The sequence below is a fragment of the Vombatus ursinus genome, unplaced genomic scaffold (genome assembly GCF_900497805.2).
Source record: "Vombatus ursinus unplaced genomic scaffold, bare-nosed wombat genome assembly UNPS02014175.1, whole genome shotgun sequence".
Taxonomy (NCBI): domain Eukaryota; kingdom Metazoa; phylum Chordata; class Mammalia; order Diprotodontia; family Vombatidae; genus Vombatus; species Vombatus ursinus.
The window spans coordinates 929,810-939,085 of NW_020953953.1; the positions used below are offsets into that span (position 1 = coordinate 929,810).

At 50.1% G+C, this 9,276-nt stretch overlaps 1 protein-coding gene across 3 annotated transcripts in view; it reads left to right on the top strand.

Annotated features, from left to right (window-relative positions):
• LOC114041543 (zinc finger protein OZF-like) overlaps nucleotides 1-4,581 on the top strand; it is a 42,299-nt gene extending 37,718 nt beyond the window's left edge. For all 3 annotated transcript variants that reach the window (XM_027860044.1, XM_027860042.1, XM_027860043.1), the window contains one exon: nucleotides 2,113-4,581. The gene's annotated coding sequence lies outside the window, so the exon portion shown is untranslated. The remainder of the gene's footprint in view (nucleotides 1-2,112) is intronic.
• The last annotated feature ends 4,695 nt before the right edge of the window (nucleotides 4,582-9,276 follow it).

Below are 9,276 nucleotides of genomic sequence, written 5' to 3' on the forward strand. Positions count from 1 at the left end.
TTCCCTCCCTTCCTTTCTCTCTCCCTCCTTCTTTCCTTCCTCCCTCTCTTCCTTCCTTCTTCCCTCCCTTTTCCCCACAGCTCCAGCACTTTTCCCACAACACCAAATCTCCAAAGTGAAGTTAACAAGTGGAGACTTCAGTCCAAGGAAGCAGAAAGTGCTGAAGGTTCTGTAGAGACCATGAAATCTCCCAGTTTACCGTAGGGAAATTCGGGCCCTTGAGAAGCCATCCTGAGCCTGTGGCCACTTAGGTACTGGCCAGGCCAGAAGTAGAGCCTCTGAGTCTTGTCCAGCCCACTGTGTTTTCCCCTAGAAAGCCAGAGGTGAGGGAGTATGTGAGAAATGGGCAGAGATGTGATTGTTGAGGATTGTCCAAGAGCGGGAGCAGCTTCCTGGGTTGTGGTCCAAAGATGCATGCTGTGGTTGCCGATGATTAGGGCTTCGTGAGCCAAAGCAGAAGCAGACTGTGGAGCTAGGAGGGTATCTTAGAAAAAACCAAGTCAGAACCTTCATTTTATGGATGGGGAAACTGAGGCCCAGCGAGGGAAGGTCACGTGCCCAAGGTTACTCAGCTGGTAAGTGTGACGTGGGCCTTGAGCTCACATTGTGGGTGCTGAGCCTCCTGGTTCCCCCATGCTTCCTTCTGGTGCATGCGGCCTTGTATCATTGCCCCAGGCGTGAAAAAGGGGAGGTATGTCTCAGCACGGGGGGCCCTCTGGAGAAGAATCCCTCTGCAAGACCAGGTGAGTGAGGGTGCTGCCACCCGGCCTCCAATGGTAAAAGCCCAGAAGAAAAAAATCCCCGGTTTAGTTGGGAGTAGCCTGGTTGCCAGTCACCTCGATGGAGCTCTTTTTCAAATGCTCCCTGTTTTCTTGCTGAAGTGAGGAGGAGAAGCATTTGTGTTGGGTGGTGGAGCTGGGATCCAAGAAGGCCTCCGTAGGCAAGGGCGTCGAGCCAAGAAGGCGGCATTGAAAAGGGGAGAGTGTCAAATGGGGGTTGTTCTAATTGACTCTCCAGGCTCCGAGTGGGGCATGGGGAGGAGAGACAGGACAGCAGGCCATATGACAGAGATCTGGAGGTGTTAGTGGACCACCAGCTCGATAGGAATGTACAGCGTGTGATATGAGTGCCAGTGCGATCTGCAGCTGCGCTAAGGCCACTGTCAGGAAGGTGACAGCCCCACAGTCCTCTGCCCCAGCGGGGCGCCTCTGGAATGCCATGTTTGCCGCTAGATGCCCCACTTGTAAGAAAGTCATTGATTAGCAAGTGGTCCTTACACTGACGGGGCAGGGAGGGGTCAGCCTGAAGAAGACCTGCAGCAGGAGGGCTGATTGCTACTTTCTAGTATCTACAGAGATGTCGTGTGGAATAAAGGTTAGCTTCGCCTTCTTTGGCCCCAAAGAGTAGAACCAAGGCCCTTGGAAGATGACAGGAAGGCCAAGTTTGGCCCAATTTAACCAGAGCTTCCTGACAATTCTAACAGTGAAAACAGTTACCTGAGTAGTGAGCTCCCTGTCACTGGAGCTATTCAAGTGGAGGCCGAGACTCCGTAGTAGAGAGGACATCTGCATCAGGGAGGGCTGTGTGGATTAGGGGGCCTCTGAGGGTGTCAGAAGGTCTGGAAGCTAAAGGGAGCTGGAATGCAGCCTCTCCTGGTCCACGGAGCACCAGAAGCCCCATTGCCTGAAAGATGAGCCTTTGTCACGAGCAGATGTTTCTGGCAGTCGCCCTCACGGTGCTGGGCTCCAGGCCAGTCTAGATCTTTGAGGCTGGCCCAGTGGACCTCCTCACCTCACTGCTGGCTTCCCAAAACTTTGCTGAGCCCCAAGTGAGAGATGCAGGGTAGGGCAGCGCAGAGACCCGGGCCCTGGTCGCAGCAAGGCTGGGTTCAAAGCCTGCCGGGGACACTTGTGAGCCCTGGGGGAGAGAGTAGAGAGAGAATCCCACACCCGAGATAGAGCTTGGAGAGGCTGGCCCCTCCCCCTGGAGTTCACCTCCTAGCCCACCACATGGCCTGGGAGGCAGAGAGAGGACCCCTAGAGGGGGCCAGGAGTCACTGACCTGCCTTTTCTTTCCTCTTCCTTCTACCTTTCTTCTTTTCTTTCCCCTCAGGAAAGAGGTGCAATCTGCATATCATTCAAGGCAAAAAATCCGCATTTTGGGCAATGGAGATGGGACTTTGTGAATGTGGAGCCGCAGCCGTGAGCTCATCCAGGTCTGGCTTACTCTCCCCCTTTGACAGATGAGTAAACTGAGGCTCGGTCAGGTGCAGCGCCTTGCCGAGGGTCAGTCACTCAACATTGGCACTGGGCTTTGCTCCCCTCCATTCCACCACCTGCTTGATGAGGGCATCATCACCGGGGACATGCCACAGCCTCGTGGTGCCCCCGGGCATCTTGCCAAGTGATACCAGTGACCGGAAGACCTGCCTCTATCACAGGGCCAGTGTGATGAAAGGATTCTGCAAAGCTTAGCCCAAGTAAGCAGCAGGCATGTACTGGGCAGTTGTATGCCAGCCACTGCCCTGGGTACCGGGATGGAGACAAAAGTGAAGTGGCCTTGCCCTGCCGGAGCTTACATTCTGCTGGCTCAGACCAAGTGCCATTGTTCTCTGGGTGTGGCCCCTAAGCTCCACCCCCATTGGACTAAAAGCTCTTTGAGGAAGGGTTTAGCCCTAGGGCCTTGCATGCAGCCCATTCTTAAGGGTTTGCTTGGTTGAATTCGATAAACAGAAGCAGGATTTTTTGTAGACAGAAGCCCCACAGCTCCCGGGTCCTGAGGAGCCCTGGTGGTAGTGGCCTTAGACCCCGCCCCCATGCTCTCCAGCCTCTGCGATGAAACCCTCGAGAATGCAGAAGAGACATGGGTAAGGGCCTGGCTCATGGGTAAGAGAAGGCTCGTGGCTACACTGTGACTTGCAGCTGGCTGGGCAGTCTGCCCAATCCTGCCGTTAGCCGATGGCTCACTGTCCAGCCTTGCCTCACTGGCAAAGATAGGCCTAGCGTCAGAGGGCCAGACTTTACGACACAGGAAGCCCTAGCTGCTAGCATGCGGAGGGGTTCCCATCTGTGGCAATGAACCACTGACCCCCAAATATTGGCACATGTTAGAGACAGGCCTCTAGCTTTGGGGGGCTACTTGGATGAGATGATCTCTGAGGCCCCTCCAAGCCCCCCATCCTGCCTGTCTGTGATGGCAGCCCCCGACCAAGGCCCTGACGCTCCTTCATGGTGTACAGGGGACCTTGAGTCCTCAAAGTCTCCACCAGCAGCTCCTTCCCACCAACAGGGGAGGGTTGTAGGCACAGACCTAGCCAAGACTGGCCTATGGTCACTCCAGCAGCAAGTGGCAGATCCTGGATTCAAACCCGGGCCCTCTGACTCCCGAAGCAGCCGTCGTCCACTGCACCGGGCCCCTCCTGTGACCTCTGCCGCTTCTCGTCCGTCAGTCGTCCCTCCTGTCGTCCATCTCTCCATCCTTTGGGATACCTGCAATTTTGATTCTTCAAAGACTCACAGACATTCAAGCAAGCATCACCAGAAAAATAATGGTGTTTAAGAGATGGGTCTCTGAGGCAGGGTCACAGCCAAGCTCATTGAGAGCACACCCTAATTTCCCAAGTGCCACCCAGCCCACCCTCTTCCTTCTGTTCAGTTCTGGGCTCAACTCATTGTCTGTCTGCAGCGTCTGCACCCCATCCGTGTACTGATGGACCAGCCCAATGGACCGCCCGTTGACCTGCCTGGCACAGTCTGAACTAGAGGCATTTGGGGTTCCCTTTGGGTTTTCCTGTGGAAATCGTTAGGCCTGCCACTGTGGCAGTCACTGGGGGGTTTCACTGAGGAGGCCCCATGATATTCTGGGGCTTAATTTAATGGGCCCAGTGTCATCCCAGTTAATTATACCATCCAGCAGCATCCAATTAGCCCCTGAAACCCTGGGATTCTGCCCAGGGCCTCCCCATGGCGGTGGTAAACAGTGGAGCATACACCTCCTTATTTGATGCCTTGTATGATCCTGAAGTATGCACAAGAAACTCCGCAGCAGAAGAGAGCCTTGCAGGCCGTGATGAGTGCTCTGGGAGACCATCCTGTTACATTATCCACAGGCCGTATACACTCCTGCTTTCTACGTCTTCCTCTCCATTCGACTGAAGACATAGCCTGTTCTAGGAAGACCCTGGTATTTTCATCAGCCATGCCCTGCACTCACATATCAGTAGGCTTGGTGATCAGTAGTTATGGCTGCTCTGGGGATGGACCCACTTCAGGGGTCTAGAAGTGGTGCTGGCTTCTCCAGTGCTGGGCCAGCAGAATACACTTGGCCAGTGTGCTTGAATGACCCCCAGTCATCTCCTCTAAGGACAGAAAACCCACTGGTGCTGCCCTCTTTGACCATGGTAGCCCATGATGATGTTTTTTATATGACTGAGAAACAAACGTTTGTTCCCCTCCAAAAAAAAAAAGAAAGAAAAAAACTTGAATGGTGAATTCATTTTTTCCCAAGAAATTCCTATTTTCGATTTTAGACCAGGAGTTCTTAATGTGAGGTCTATGGATAGATTTCAGAGAGTCTGTGAACTTGTACAGGAAAAATAATACATCTTTATTTTAATGTAATTGCTTTCCTTTGCAATCCTATGTATTTTATTTTGTGCATTTCAAAACAAATTTAGCGAAAGAGTTCCAAGGCTTCACCAGACCAATTTCCAAAGAGAGCGGTGACCTGAGAAAGGTGAAGAGCAGAGGAAGAGAAGAGGAGGGAATGACTATCTGAGCTGCCACAGGGTGTTAGAGACCCCGTGCAAGTGAGAAAAGGGAGGCCTAACTTTGCTGCTTCCAGTTACACTCACATTTAGCTGTCGCTTAATGGTTTACAAAATGTTTCCCTGACTGCCACCCTATGGGGTAGATCGTGGTTAATAGCCCATTTCTGACTTAAGAAAGCGACCCAGCTCAGACCACACTGAATATAACCTTCTCCAGGGTACAGCAAGGCCAGTGGTCCCCTGGGTCTCTGTCCATGGTTCTGATTTGGGACACTTCTCAGCACAGGTTAGGAGGTTAGGGTCTCCCCTCCCTTTCCCACTCACCCCCCCTCTCCCTGACCCTGCCCTGAATCTGGCCAGCTCTGCCAACCCTGCAGCTCCTGAACGCAGGGACATAGAGGGTTTTATACTCTGAAGCAAGTAAAGAAGCCAGCCCGTGCTATGACTATGCCTGTAGCGAAGAAACTAGATGAGGCTGCCGGGGCAGGTTGGGACAAGTCAGTCAACCAGCATTTATTAAGCCTGCTGTGTGCCAGACACTGAGCTAGCTAGACACTGGAGATACAAAGTAGCTAGCTAGAACAGCCCCTGCCCTCAGGGTGCTCCTATTCCAATGGGTGAGATGACATGTAAATAAGTAGGGGGATGGCGATCTGAGAGGGGATGGCAATAGCAGCTGGGGGGACTGGGGAGGCCACCTGAAGAAGGGGGGATTTGAGCAAGGTCTTGAGGGTTGATTGATAGGGGGGCCATTCCAGGCCATTCCATTCCAGATTCATCACTCAGTCTATATGTCATCACCCACGCAGTCATCCCCATTCCTTGGAGAAAAGGGAGAGCGTCACTAGACTGCATCAGGTATGCAAATGCCTCCCCATTTTACAAATGAGGAAAATGAGGCTTAGGGAAAGGAAGTGACCTGCCTAGGTCACACATCTAGGAAGAAGAGGCAGAATTCAAACCCACAGCTCTTGAGTCTCCAGTTGCCCATGCTGCACTCTCCTGTTCCCATACAGATGGATATCTGTGGACAATCAGCACACCGTCTTTTTCTCAAAACTGCTTCATATATCAATTCAGGGTTGACATCGGGAAAAGTTTGCTCCCAATGAGACCTGTCCAAAAGGGAAGGGGCTGCCTCGGGGGCTTCTGGGCTCTCCTTTCTCGGTGGTCTTCAAAAAGGCTGGACAACTGGTCATCAGGAGGGTTATGATGGGAATTCCTTTGATGCACAGATTTGGCCAGATGGACCATCGATTTAGAGCTGGGAGAGATCTTAGAAGCCATAGAATCCAAGTGCCTCCTTTTACAAAGGAGAAGACAGCCCCTTACAGGTTAAATGACTTATCTAAGGTCATACAACCAGTAAATGGAAGGGGTGAGATTTGGACCTGGGTCCACTGACTCCAAATCCATCCACCAAGGTTCCTTCCAATTCACAAATTCTGCGATTCTGAATTTAATTTTTCTTTTTAAAATTTTATCAATCTTTTTTACAGTCCCTTCATTTCCTAATATATCCCTCCTGCACTCACACAGAGAGCCAGCCCATATGACAAAGAATTAAAAAGAAAGAAGAGGAGGAGGAAAGCAGCAAAATCATCCAACCCGTTGGTTAAGTCCAGCAGGATTTGCAGTGTTCTCCTTCTAGTCCCTCACCTGTGCACAGAAGGGAGAGGAGCATCTTCCCAGATCTCTTCCATGACAAGCTCGGACATTCCTTTTTGATTTGGTGGTGGTTGTTATTCCATTTCTATTAAAGTCACTATGCATCAGTAAATCTAAATCTTCCTCTGTTTCTTCAAATCCATTTTTATAGCATGATAATGTTTGTTAAATTTGTGTACCAAGACTTGTACCCTTTCCCAACCAACAGGCACCTACTTTTCAACAAACATTAAACACCAAGTATGTGCCAGGCCCTCTCCTTGGTCCTGGGAAAGATAAATCAAATAAGATACAGTCCTTCTCTCTGTGGAGCTCCTAGTCTACCTACTGGGGGGCTCTGATAGCAATAGATATCTACCATAAGTCATCTTACAGAAGTGCACAAAACAGAAGCAAACTCATGCTAGGTATAGTCTCGGGAAGGAGGAATCATTTCAACCTGGGGTCTAGGTGGTGACTGGTGATCAGAGAGGCTTCTTGGAGGAGATGTCATTGAGCTGTGACCTGAAAGCAGGACACGATATCAACAGGTAGATACTCAGGGACTGGGAAGGTCACAGAGGCAGACACAGGATGTGTTGATTTGATAGCATTATCTTCCTTTTTTTAAATTTTGCTTTTAAATAGTATTTTATTTTTTCCCAATTACATGTCAAGACAATTTTTAGCATTCATTTTTACAAGATTTTGAGTTCCAAATTTTCTCTCTCCCTCCCCTCCCCTCTTTCTAAAATGATAGGCAATTTGACATGGGTTATGTATATGCAATTATGTAAAACACATTTCCATATTAGCCACAGTTGTGAAAGAAAAAAACAAATTAAAAGGGGAAAAAAAATCATCACACGATGTTGCTGCTACTGTGTACAATGTTCTCCTGGTTCTGCTCGTTTCACTTTGTATCAGTTTGTACAAGACTTTCCAGGTTTTTCTGAAATCCACCTGCTCATCATTTCTTATGGAACAATAGTATTCCATTACATTCAGATACCACAACTTGTTCAGCCATTCCCCAATTGATAAGCATCCCCTCAGTTTCCAATATTTTGCCAAGAATTGTCCGTCTTATGAGGGGAGAAAAAGTGTAGGCAGAGCAGGAATGAGAAATAAGACTGGAAAGCGGGGGACCTGCTACACTGCAGAACTCTTGAGTGCCAAGGAAACGATTGGGACTTTTCTTGGTGGAGGGTAGAGAATGACCAAAGATTCCTAAGGAGTAGGGAGAGACAGGGTCCAAACTGGCTGTGGCTGAGACCAGTAGAGTGGTCTGAGCTCAATGGACCAGAGAGTGAAAGACAGAAGGTAGGAAGATCTGTTAGGAAGTGACTTAGGAAGTCAGAGTCTGAAGAGACTGCAGGATGGCACCTTGGACAAAGGGCCCAGAATGTCAATGGTGGGGGTAGGCTGCAAACCTCTGGATGGCCTGGAGTTCCCTCCGTTGCTCCTGCCTCTGAACTGAGGTCAGCCTTTCCCTTAGGCCCTTCCCCTTCATTTCACACATTTCACATCTGCTCTCTGGGGCCCAGCAGAGCCAGCCCAATCCCTCTTCAGCAGACTCAAATACTTGGAGACAGTCACCATGTCTCTCCTAAGTTTCCTCTAGACCAAATGCCCCTAGTTCCCTCAGCCTCACAGGACCTGGTCTCCAGCCCACCTGCCATCCTTGAGACCCTTCTCAGGATATCCATCACTTTATCCATGTCCTTCCTAAACCGTGGCTCCCAGAGCTGAGCACAATGCTCAGATAGCAGCACGGGAATGGAAGGAGTGTGACCCCTCCCCTCCTGGATGCCACAGTGCCCTTTGGGCCGCTGAAGGCTCCATTAGTGGTTTTTGGCCTTACATCACAATGTTGACTTGCACTGTTTGCAGTCCACTTAAGCTGCAAATCCCTGACGCTCTTCTCCAGTCACATTTTCTCCTTTCTGTACTTGTACAGTTGATTGTTTGAACCTAAGCTTAGGCCTTTACATTTATCCCCATTAGTGATGGAGTGATAGGACCTGGGTTCAAATCTCTATCAAACTAACGACCCAATCTGAGGTCCCTTCCAACTCTCAGTATCTGGTCCCTTATCTTGGACTGTTCAAATAGTTTGGGATCCTGAGGGCTCCAATTCCTAAAAACTTCATTCCAAGAGAGCTGCCTTGGAAGGTAATGAGTTCCCTGTCCCTTTAGGTCTTTGTGTAGAAGACAGAAAACCACTTGTCAGGGATATGTAGATGCCATGCTTAGCACGGTGCCTGGCATTCAATAAAGGCTTGCTCACTTGATTTCTATTTCAGATACTGGTAAGACAGATGACTTATGAGGTCTCCTACAAGTCTGTGATCCCAGAATTGAAACACTCACACTTTCCTGCTTCATCTCAGGAGACAATGAATTCCCCTTCCTTGGGGGCTTCAGGGTAGAAGGTGGATGAGCCCTCCCTGGCAATTTTGGAGAAGGTGAATCCTGCTCTGATAGGAGCTGAGACAGATGACATTCTAGAGGCTCAAGCCCTGGACTTCTGATCCCACGTGCCATGCTCTTTGTAAGCCCCCTCCAGCTTCTCCTTAACCTGCCCCTGCTTTGAACTGGACAGTTCTGTCTGTGGTGCCATCACTCAACCAGTCTCCCAGCTCTATAACCTTGCCTCTGATCCAATCAGTTTTGCATAAGAGAGCTATCAGGCTCTATCAATTTCATCTCCATGATATTTCTTGCATCCTTCCCCTCTTTTCCATCCCCGGTCACCATCTGTCACAGTCCAGGGTGAAGCAGGCCATTCGAGTACCTCAAATTCAGAACTGGAATGAAATGAGGCCCCCATAGTCCATCCAACACTTAACTAGAGGGGG